The 12247-nt window shown below is 39.3% G+C and overlaps 1 protein-coding gene and 1 pseudogene across 1 annotated transcript in view; both read right to left on the bottom strand.

Moving 5' to 3' along the window:
- Nucleotides 1-12247, bottom strand: part of THSD7B (thrombospondin type 1 domain containing 7B) — a 785104-nt gene that overhangs the window by 706392 nt on the left and 66465 nt on the right. The window lies entirely within an intron of this gene.
- LOC119058805 (uncharacterized) lies at nucleotides 4121-4195 on the bottom strand (annotated as a pseudogene).

Here is a 12247-nt window from a genome sequence, read left to right as displayed (position 1 = left end):
ATGTCGCACAGCGGAATCACCAAATCCCTTATGTGCTAAATGTACACAGAGCCAGCAAGGTGCCAAAACATTGTATAACACAGTGTGATTCTGTGCATGTGGACCCACTCAAGAATATGGGAACACCACTTATGTTAGTTGCCCAGACATCTGGGTGAGGGAGCCTGATTGACTCTGTTCACCCTATACCAGCAAATACAACAAGGAAATGGTTTGATGGAACCAGAATTTTTTCTCCTATTTTTGAATAGGAGATAAGAAACAAAAGGTAAAGAACATCACATATAAACCATGCCACTATGGTAGTCAAAACAAAAAGATATAAGACCTGAGTTAAAATATAGCAGTAAAAACAAAAAGAAAGAAACTGACTCATATAATCTTGTTTAGAAAGAATTTATATAAATTTTTTTTTAAATTTTATTTAGTTATTTTTCAAGTACAGTTTTTTGTCTATTTTTCCCATCCCAGCCTCCCCTGCCCCTTGCTCCCCACCTCCCTCCCATTTCCTCCCCCCCCCTTAGTTCTCGTCCCTGTGTCCTTCCTATTTGTTCCTCCAAATCCCTCCCCCTTTTTCCCCTTAACTTCCCTTCCTTCTCCCCCTCTGGTCACTATCCCCTTGTTCTCTATTTCAGTGTCTTTGTTTTTTGGTTTTTTTTTTCTGCTTACTTGTTTGTTTTGTTGTTTAGCTTCCTGTTAAAGGTGAGATCATATGGTATTTGTCTTTCAGCACCTGGCCTATTTCACTCAGCATAATGCTTTCCAGTTCCATCCATGTTGTTGCAAAGGGTAGTAGCTCCTTCTTTCTCTCTGCAGCATAGAATTTATATAAATTTTACTGGGGAGAAACTGTAAAGCTAAAGCCAGCTCTGAGGTTTGGTCTAGACAGAAAGATCCCTGAGATCACGGTGAGAAAGAAGGTAGTCAGGAGAGAAGATTTGGGAGAGGGACATGTGTCCAATTTTCAGCACTGGGAGGATAAGGAGACAAAAGCTGATTGATTAATCAAGTAAAAAAATCAAGCCCACCAAGTATATGGTCTTGATAAATTAGAGCACTTACTTAGGAAAAAGTGTTTGGCCAGCAGAGGAATGAAAACATATGCACAGAAAAGTGAGAGTTGAATCTAGAGAAGTGATAAATATCTCTAATGAATTTACCACGAAATCATGAATTGAGCACCAATGTGTGATGTACCATAATAAGAATATATAAAAAGAATTATAGAGAAAAAATTAAAGAAATTCACAAGTTAATGAGTGGGAAGAAAACAAACCATTAAAAAATTACTATGATAAGCACCTCTCAATTTCCCCTCCTCGTAGTCTCTGGAAGGCACAGGTGTAAAGTTTCAACTATGCAAGGTGAATAATTTCTATAACTTTCCTGCACAACCTTGTGACTACAGTTAATATTTTATTTACATTTAACTATGTTAAGAGTAAATCTCATATCATGTTCTTATCATAATAATATATATGTATATATGTGTATATGTATGCATATATATACACATATATGTGTCTGTGTATATACAGTTGACCTGTTGACATTAGGTTTAGATGCATCAACTTCCTAAGAATTTAAAATCCACATATAACTTTGGATTCCCCAAAACCTAACTCCACTGGTTGCCCCTTGGTTTCTGTTGGGGATTGATTTCAGGACCCCACTGGAAACCAAAATTTACAAATGTTCCAGTCCCCTGTAGTAAATGGCATAGACCAATGCATTCTGTTGGCCCTTCATATCCACAGAATCCCAACCACAGATCAAAGATAGTATGGTATTTATTGAAAAACATGCATGTATAAGTGGATCTTTGCAGTGTAAACCCATGTAGTTCAATGGTCAACTGCATTCCAATACAATGACAGACAAATAAAAACCAGAAGCAAAAAAGAAAACCAGATTATCTCAAATGAACAGTAAAAAAAACAAGTGGTTGGGACTTCCACCAAGATGGAGGCATAGGTGGAGATGCGGTGCTTTCTCCCATAACCAAGTTTAGAGACAACAAAATATTAGCAACAGAAAACATAGCCAGAACACAGAAAATTGAACTTTTCAGAAGTCTGATAACAACGAATTCTTCAGCCTGACCGGTAAGAGGGGCCAAGCCAGCAGCTGGAGGAGCAGGGTTGCACAGGAAAACTCGGTCAGACTGACTCAGGCGCACAGATCCCAGGTGTGGGGTTGCAACGGGTGGACCCAGTGAGCAACCGGCAGACCCAGTGAGGGTGCAGGGCGGCGGGCTGACTGTGGTTCGAATTCGTGCGCAGATAGACCAGCAAGGGAGTGGGCAGTGAGACAGGACCGAGCAGGACCCAGTGGCAAGAGGCAGCAGAGGGGGCCGCCATTTCCCCCCTCTGACTCCACCCCCACATACAGTGTCACAACCCAGCAACCTGGGCGGCCCCACCCTCCTGAACACCTAAGGTTCCACTTCTCATACTTAATGGCAGAACAGACCAAAAATGGCTCAAGAAGATCTCAAAGCCCCAGAGCCCATAACTCTAAGCAACAAAGAAATAGCAAAACTTTCAGATGCACAGTTCAAAACACAGGTGATCAGGATGCTCACAGAACTGGTTGATTTTAGTCACAAATTAGAGGAACAAATGAAGGTGAAACTGATTGAAATTAAGGGAATTGCACAGGAAACCAATAGTGATGAAAAGGAAACTAGGACTCAAATCAAGGGAGTGAACCAGAAGGAAGAAAAAATGGCCAAACAGGAAAATATGAAGAAACAAGAATTCGAAAAAATGAGGAGAGGCTTAGGAACCTCCAGGACATCTTTAAACATTCCAACATCCAAATTATAGGGGTACCAGAAGGGGAAGAGGAACAGCCACCAGTGCAAAACTTATTTGAACAAATAATAAAGGAGAATTTCCCCAATCTGGCAAAGGAAATAGACTTCCAGGAAATCCAGGAAGCTCAGAGAGTCCCAAAGAAGTTGGACCCAAGAAGGAACACACCAAGGCACATCATAATTATATTAGCCAAGATTCAAATGAAGGAGAGAATCCTAGAAGCAGCAAGAGATAAGGGGACAGTCACCTACAAAGGAGTTCACATCAGACTGTCAGTGGATTTCTCAAAAGAGACCTTACAGGAAAGAAGGGGCTGGAAAGAGGTATTCCAAGTCATGAAATCCAAAGACCTAAAACCAAGATTACTTTATCCAGCAAAACTTTCGCTTAGAATGGAAGGACAGATAAAGTGCTTCTCAGATAAGATCAAATTCAAGGAGTTCATCATCACCAAGCCCTTATCATATGAAATGTTAAAGGGACTTACTTAAGAAAAAAAAGATTAAAAAAAGATGAACAGTGAAAGGACAGCAAACTCACAGCAACCACACCTAAAACAAAAGCAAACTAAAAGGACAGCTAGATCAGGAGCAGAAATATAGAAAGGAAGATTTCATGGAGGGTTAGCAACAGGGGAGTGGGAGGAGGAGAAGGGGGGAAAAGGTACAGAAAATAAGTAGCACAGATGGTAGGTAGAAAATAGATAGGGGGGCAAGAATAGTATGGGAAATATAGAATCTAAAGAACTTGAGACACATGGTCATAAACTAAAGGGGGGTAATGGTGGGGGTGAGGGGGTGCAGGGTGGAGGGGAATGAAGGGGGGAATAGAACAACTGTAATGGCATAATCAATAAAATAAAAGAAAGCAAGTGCTTGAAGCAAGACTAGTAGAACCAATAAAACAGAGATGACGAGTTGAACAGAGAAAGGACTTCTGAAAGGCCATCGACAATTAAAAAGTCAATGGTGAACTTCATGAAAGCAGGTCCCTTAATGTGAAGTAGATAAAAGATGTGTTAGGAAAGGAGAGTTCTGCACTCATCTGCCCCTCTACCCAGAGCTTTTTCCTTGTGGCTGCTCCTTCATCTTCAGCTCTTTGCTCAAATGCTGTCTTCTTAGTAAGACCTTCCCTAATTCTCCTGTTTATACATGAGAGATCAAAAAATATGAGGACAGACAACTGACTATAGGATTTTGGAAGATGACCTTAGCAAGGGCAATTTCAAATGAGCAATGTGAAAAAATACCTGATTGAAGTAGGGAAAAGCATTAACAAGTAGCGATGAAGGAAAGCTAACAAGTATAAACAACCCTTCTAAGGAGGTTTGCTGTATAGAAACAAACTATAGAAATGATCCCTGAAAGTACAGTCTTGATTTGCTATAGAGAAGTGCAGTGGTAGTTGGGGAGGTATTTTTGTTTGGAGGATGAGAGATAACAGAGATATCCTTATTTGCATAAGGATAAGAATGTTCCAATAGAGAGGGGAAATGTTAATAAGTCAAAATAAGAGGAACAGTTAGTAAAGCTATGCACATGGTTGGAACTGGCCTGAGATAGAAGGAGAAATAATACCCCACTGCAAAAGGCAACAAGCTAACAGAGATGCGAGTTGACTGAAGATGAGGCAATTCTCTTCTGATTTCTTTCTTAGTAAAAGAAGAATTGGGTCTGCTAAAGATTTAAGAAAAGAAGACATGAAAGTTGTCTTGGGCATGAGGAAAACAAATTTACTGAGGACATGTGATAGAATTTCTAGGTACTACTGAGGTATAGGGAACCAATCTGCTTTGCATGGCAAAGCTAGCCCAGCCCTATGAGAAAATCAGCAGGCACGAGTCAGCACATAGGAGCCAAACCCACAGATTGGCTTTGTCCTGGGAAACCAGGCTGCTTTGAGGTTTGCTTTTGCTAAAACTCCCTCATCTTGAATTGAAGCAGAAATGTTTACTGCATATCTTTAAAGTAACTTCCTGAAGTCTGTGCTAATTCTCCTAAGGACAGAATATAACCAGACCAATCACTCATCGTTCCCTTGCATTTGCAACATTTTTCCTTGTTAATCTGTAAGTAGTCAGTAACATCCTTTCCTTTGTTATCTGCAAAAAGTAATCACCTAAAGCAAACCTGAGCATAATGAATGAGAACATTCTTTGATGTATGATATTAGAAAGCAATAAAAGCCTGTCCAGGCAAGGGTCAGGGTGCTCTCTTTCTCGGAGAGTGGCTGTGCTGTACCTTTTTCTCCACAGGACTTCTGTAGCCTGTGTGAATTCGTTTGTTGCATCCACAACATAGGACCCCGCTGGACAGAGACCACATCACTGAGGGCCTGTGGGAATTTTGTGATATGTAATTTTAAGTGCAAATATTCAGGAACAAAATTGTAGATTTTTTTCTAGCTATGTTCAGTTACAAGGGTACAACTGTAGAGTGGATAAAGAGCTAGACTTAACCACTCTGACTACCCATATTTTCTACCAATGATAACAGTGATATAAATGATAACATAGTGATATAGTTTTAACCCAAGTACATAGCAGTTCTTCATGTGGTCTAGTCTCACCATTCTAGCACATTAACATGTACATACATAAAGTGTAATAATATAAAAGGAATTATTTATTCACATCTCTCAAAGAACATGTGAGGAGATCTGATTCAAAACATACAAATGCCATTTCTTTTCTCACTCGCTAACTCTCTCACTCCGGGATACCCTTGAAACCTTCTACCACAATTTACTCACAGTTCTCCCAATCAAGAGCTCCTTGGAAGAAGGTTGATATGGGCTCTGCTTTTCCCTCTTAATTTCCTTTTTCTGTTGCCTTCATTCCCTTCTACTCTCTTGAGTAAATCATGAGCCTTTCCAACACAGATTGCCTGTCTTTTCTTCTTTTGTTCTCCCTTACTAATTGATCTCATCTGTGAAATAAATAGGAGAGGGGAGTGAAAGGGATAGTAGAGAGCATGCAGTGCCAAATAAGCCAGTCCAAAGTCTTCCACACAAAGTAGGGACAGGAAAGTGATGGTGAATATTAACAGATTCATCCTTGTCACATCATCTTAATCACAGAATTCTGAGCTCCCAAAAGCAGCAAACTATTGTCTCCATCTCTGGAATATAGTACTCAGAAATAGTAATGTAATTTATATTCTCCATTCTATTAGAACTTCTACTTTGATCCTTTGTTGAAACCAAAAACAAATGAAAAACAAAAACCCTATATTTCAAAATGAATGTTACAATCAAAATTAAATAATTAGCTTTTCTGTTCCTTCTTTCAAATCCTATGTATGTTTTATAACTGGCAAAAAAAAGTATCCCCACAAATTTGTTTCCTCAATAAAATAGATTAGTTATCTTTATTAAGTTATATTTCTCAGCAAAATATGTATTTTCAGTGGTGCTTTAACATCATGTTACTGAATTTTTTCTTTAAGCATCTTGTGAGTGTTTCTAAAGTCTTTGAATAGCTTTTGAAGCCCAGGCTTGCTCTGTGTCCTCCCTTTCTTCTATTCTGCCATCCTCAGAAATTGTTTTCTTAATGTTTTCAGTGGCCGCCCTGACACATAATACTTTGGAAGTACTGCTTCCTCCTTTACACTCAAAAATGCCTATGGGTAGAGTAGAAGCATCCCAACTCTGCTGCTTCCAAAGGCAAGGTTTTCTTCAACTTTTAGAATTTTCTGTTTGTTACTGTGGAGAAACAGGTAACAAACTTTAATAATACAAATAGTTATTTGTTTGCTGTGGCTGCTATAACACAATACCATAAACTTAGTGGAATAAAATAATACACATTTTATAATTCTCAAGGTCAGAAGTCTGCAAGGGGTCTCACTAGACTAAAATCAAGGTGCCAGAAGGGCTATGCTCCCTCTGGAGGCTCTAGAGAAGAATCCATATCCTTGATTTTGCAACTGCTAGAGACTGTCCCATGGCTCATGGCCCCCTTCCATATGCAAAGCCAGCAACAACATCCAGTCTTTCCCATGTGGCATCATGCTGACACTCACTCTGCCTCTGCCTCTGCCTCTCTTTCTAATGCATAGGATCCTAGTGATTAATTACATTGGGCCCATCCAGAAAAACCAGGATAACCTTCCCATCTCAGTTCAGCTGGTTAGCAACCTTAGTTCCACCTGCACCCTTAATTCCACTCTGCTGCGTAAAATAACACATTGTGAGATTCCAGGGATTAGGACATGGGCATCTTTTTACTGCAGGGGAGGGGAGGACATTATTATGACTTTAAGAGATACTAATATTACAAGATCTAGCAAATCTTTTTATTTTTATCTTTTAAAGATTTTATTTATTTATTTATTTATTTATTTATCTATTTTTAGAGAGGGGGAAGGGAGGGAGAAAGAGAGGGAGAGAAACATCAATGTGTGGTTGCCTCTCGTGTGCCTCTTACTGGGGATCTGGCGTGCAACACAGGCATGTGCCCTGACTGGGAATTGAACTGGTGACTCTTTGGTTCACAGGCCAGCACTCAATCCCCTGAGCCACACAAGCTAGGGCTAGCAAATCTTTTTAAATACTCTAGCTAATTTTCTTTAGTTCTCAATTCCTTTGCTAATATAGTAAGTAACTGAAAGTTGTATGAGGCTTCTGCACCTTTTCATTATTATAAAAGATGAAGCTAACCACATTTCACTCTTCCCAAACTACCCGCATGGACCCCCCTTCTCCATGATCATCTGTCTTCCTTAAATGTAAAGCTAAGCCAGCAATAAATCCAAAATAATGAGGGCTTCCTTGTTTCAGGTTGAACATGCATATTTGAAGACCTCCACAGTAAAGGGCATCAAATTCTTCAGCAATTATCCATTCCAGGCATTTCCGCTTAGCTTTACTATATACATTGAAGAATATATGCCTAAATATTAGTAATACCTGTAAGTTAATATGATCGCTTTCCACCAAAAGCAGAAATCTTAATTTTTACCTGAGTACTTTCTAAAACTTTCCTGGTCTCACATTTTTGAACATGTCATTGTTTTGTCTTATTTTGTTTTGTTTTGTTTGTTTTCCCCCCTGCAAGCCCACATGCCATCCACCATTCTTCTGTCTGTTGGACCATGAGTGACGATGGGAGCTCCAAAATTTCTCTATATAAGGAGATTCAAGATAGAAAAATTATTGAATGAAGAAGGCCTGATGTTAGTGGCTGTGTGCTAAAGCTGCTGTTTGAAAATGTCTAAGAAATGACATTGAAATTATCCATGTCAAAGACTGGAGTAAAGCTGAAAGAGCTCACAGAAAGGCTAAAGACATTCCCCATCCAAAGCAGTCCTGTTATTACCAGCGATGATGGACAAGGAACATAGAAACTGTACATTTGGAAGAGACTTCTAAGATCTTTCCCGTCTAGGCCCCAATCCATGGAATGTCCTCAACTGAGTGTCTGAGAGATGGCTCATCTAGCCTGCAATATCATTTTGAACAAACAGCCCAGAACTCTCTGACTCAACAGGGGTTAGCACTTCAGGTCTCAGTTCTGAATCTGGCTGATTTTCATGCCAAATCAAGTATGCCTTCCTCTGTTCTGGTGTCCTGGTCCTTTACCTAAACTTAACACCTGATTCCTGCCTCTGCAGTCCCTCCGAAGAGTTTCTCTTCCTTGCCAGTTCTCAATTCTAGATGGGGATAAATGCCAGAACTATTTTAACCAAATGAACACAAAAACGGCCCTGACTATCTCTGCAATATATTTATGGTGGTAATTGGGAGGGGCATGAACATCTCCCTCTACTTAGTCATGTATTTCATTTCTGGTCACCCAAATATCAGACTGAAACACATTTGGCTTTGGGGAAATAATGGCTTTAAGTAACTCAAAGTTAAACTCACCCTGCTAAAAATCAACAAGGAAACTCAAGACGATTTTTATGACCAAATAAAATGTGTTATTCTTAAAAGTTCATGAGATGATTGTTTTGACAACCAGCTAATTGTAAGAGGATGTGGAGTTTGTAGGCTTCAGAACCTGTGTTTAGGGGCAAAATGTAGCAGTAAGTTTAGACAATGAAAAGTGCTATGACGAGAAGAGGTAGGACGTCAGAGTCCAGTTTCAGTAATTCGCTTCTTCAAATGCTGCGAACTGGAATAAAAGGATGCTAAACTGCTTGTTCAGGAGCAGAAAGCCTCAGTTTACCTATTCAATTTCTACTTCCCTAGGCAATTACAAGAAGTCTGAGAAGAACGCAGGAAACCATTGTCATAATGGCTCAAGCAAATTAGTTGAAACTGTATTCTGTCAAAGTAGTCCCTGCTCCAGGACATGCTAATAATCCCCAGATAGTGTCTAATCTGAGGTTTCCTTGTAACTCTGAAGCTGGTACCACTTAAAACCAATTCCGCTTCTGAAAAGAATTTGCCAGAATCCAAGGCTGGAGGCAGACACACTGCCCCTCCTCTCCACCACCACCACCACCACTTCCACCAGTATTACCACAGTCTCTGATGGGACAGAAATCAACTCGGAGGAAATCCAGCCCACACTGGGGCAGTTCTGCCCATTACACTGCTTGGTCTTATCATAACCTAAAACCTGCTCCCCCCAAATCATGCCCAGTTTTTCTCTCCAATGCTGCTCAGGAAAAATTTGCTCATTCTTCCACATAAATATCACTCAAATATTTAAAGATAGCTATATTCACCCCAAGTCTTCATTCTTTCAAGGCAAACACCCCCAGTTCTCCAGGAATTATGACAGGTCCCTCTCACCCATGTTCTCTCCTTCCTCTGAGCCACTCCCTTCTGTCAATGCTCCTCAGGTGCAATGCCCCAAACACCCTGGTTCCTCAGATGTGGCTTGATTATTGTAGAAGGAAAGGTGACTATTGCCTCACAAAGTCAGGTGTTGCATCTGAATCAATGGGTCCAAATGAACCATCTTGGCCAGTACACCAGGTTGTTAAATTCTAATGTGCTTGCAATCAGCTACAACCACTAAATTATTTTCAACATGCTGCAGGTAAGTCACACATCTCCTTTATCCTGCTCTCTTGCAGTCTGCGGTTTATTTGAAGGATGCAAGTATAGATCATAATAGATATACTTAGAGCTACTTCTGCTTTTAGTTTTTAAAAAATTTGAGTCCCCAGGATGCATTTTGATAAATTACAAAGTATCTTTCTTCTTACCTCTTCGTTCATTACTTCTACATTTGAACTTGTTTCTGTGAAGTAAATGAAAATGAAAATATTAACCTGTTCTATTATACACATAAAATCACATAATTAATATGAAAAGTAGACTTGAAAAATCTTACCAGTGTATACCATTAGGAAAAAAATCAGAATTCAGCCTGGCTTGTGTGGCTCTGGATTGAGCACCAGACTGTGAACCAAAGCATAGCCAATTGATTCTTAGTGAGGGCACATGCCTGGGTTGGGGGCCCCCAGGCTCCCAGTAGGGGATGCATGAGAGGCAACCACATATTGATGTTTCTCTCCCTCTCTACCTCTCTTCCTCCCCCCCTCTCTAAAAATAAATCAATGAAATATTTAAAAAAAACAGAACTAAAGTTCATCTTGTTTACATATACATAACTATCTAGTTATTGGAGACCTTTACATATCCTGATTTATATAAGCCAGATATTAATCATCACTTTTAGCTTTGTGTCTAGTTAATAAAAATCCCCACTACTGGTTACCTTCAAGTTGCTAAGGAAAATACTGACCAGATTTAACTACTAACAGCCCTAATTTTTTAGCACCATTATAATCTTATCAGACCACCACCGCCTATGTGGACTCTTGTAGACTGAAATGTCGTTATGCAACATGTGACTAATTGGCCAGGTCAGGTAATGCGCTCCTTCAGGAACCAGGGAGGGAAGCCCTTCCTGAACATAATCTAAGACAGAGGGAATTTGAGCTACTCTCACCAGAGGAAGAGGCAATTGATGTTAGGTAGGCTCAAACCTTAAATGGCCAATCACTGCACAAGCCCAGTAAAACTCTCAAGGTACAATAACCATAGGAGAACACTTTGTCACATAAAAGAGAAAAGATAGGTCTGCTATGGGTCAGACCAACTGGCAAACTTGTAATGTTTCCAGGCACAAACAGCCAAGCAATCTCTCCCAGATTTGCAAAGTATGCGGCCACATTTTCCATTTCAGCCAGTGTTAAGATCTATTCTCACTCAGGGCCAAATTGGCATTGTATGCTGCTAAATAATTTATTTTGCTGACACTGAGTTAAAAACCAGTCATGACTGCTTTGCCAAGTACCTCTGAGATCAAAGGTTTAGTTCAGGATTCATGTGTCTGGCTTCCTTACATATTTAAAGCATTTAGGATAAATTTAATCATACTCCATGCTTAACCTACTAGTTAAATTTCTACTGCCTGTGAGTAGGAACCTTAATGTTTTTATGTTTAAAAAATGTAGCTTCTATATTCCTCTTTTCTATTGTCTGCAATGAATGAAATGCCCTTATTTACCCTGTTTCTACATTCACTTATTTTATATACAACATGCTGAGAAATTTCTATATCAACCTAAAATCTGATTTTAAAAAAACCTTACACCCAAAACCTTATTGATACCAAATTTTTTTAAAGGTAACTGCAACCACAAAGGAGTTCTGACAGCTGATTCTGTGACTGGATTTCCTGAGGTGGCATATCTGTTTCTCTCAGTTTCCTATTTAAGGAACATGAGAAGCTATTATTAACACATAGATAGAATTTATACAGAGCAGATTATGTTAGTCATATCAAATCCAATTCCTTTCTAGAGTGAGGCAAATTCAGCTAGGTGATTTTCTAAATTAAGTTATAACAATTTGATATTATAGACTGACACTCAGTTAAAGCTCTAGGCAAACAATAGCTCTCTAAATTTCCATTTATACATTAGCTCCATCAAGGAGACCCAATATATGTATTCCAGCACTCTGAAAATTACCTTGTTTTGAAACACGGGCAGAGTTCCCCCAAGCTGTGACTCAGTTCACCAGTGTGTGGTCCTTATTCCTATTTTATTAGTGTGACTGGTCTGCCCCTCACTCTCCATTATAAGTGCTAGGGTCCCTCTAATATGTCATCACAAATATGTGATCTAGAAGGATAATAAAAACTAAGAAAGCAAATTATAACCTATTGATAAAAAGCAAAATGGTTTAACTCTAGAGCCTATTGAAGACACATAGAAATTACTACAGAAAACCATACTGAAATGATCAGCCAAAACCAAAATATCCAGATATGGTAGGCTAAAACTCAAGAAACCACACATGCATTTTCTTCATAGTCTAGTAGAAGAGGCCAAAGGAACAACGTAAGACAAAGTAAAGGAAAGCTCTTATGTGATGTCTTAAAAACAAGGCAGAGACTCTAACTGGTCAATATGTCAAATGAAGAGGAAAATCACTATGAGATGAGATGACCAAAAAAGATT

The sequence above is a fragment of the Artibeus jamaicensis genome, unplaced genomic scaffold, assembly GCF_021234435.1.
Source record: "Artibeus jamaicensis isolate MK-2021 breed Jamaican fruit bat unplaced genomic scaffold, CSHL_Jam_final contig_1284, whole genome shotgun sequence".
Classification (NCBI taxonomy): domain Eukaryota; kingdom Metazoa; phylum Chordata; class Mammalia; order Chiroptera; family Phyllostomidae; genus Artibeus; species Artibeus jamaicensis.
Note: the sequence above shows the minus strand (reverse complement) of the source record. Positions and strands in the feature narration are given on the sequence as shown.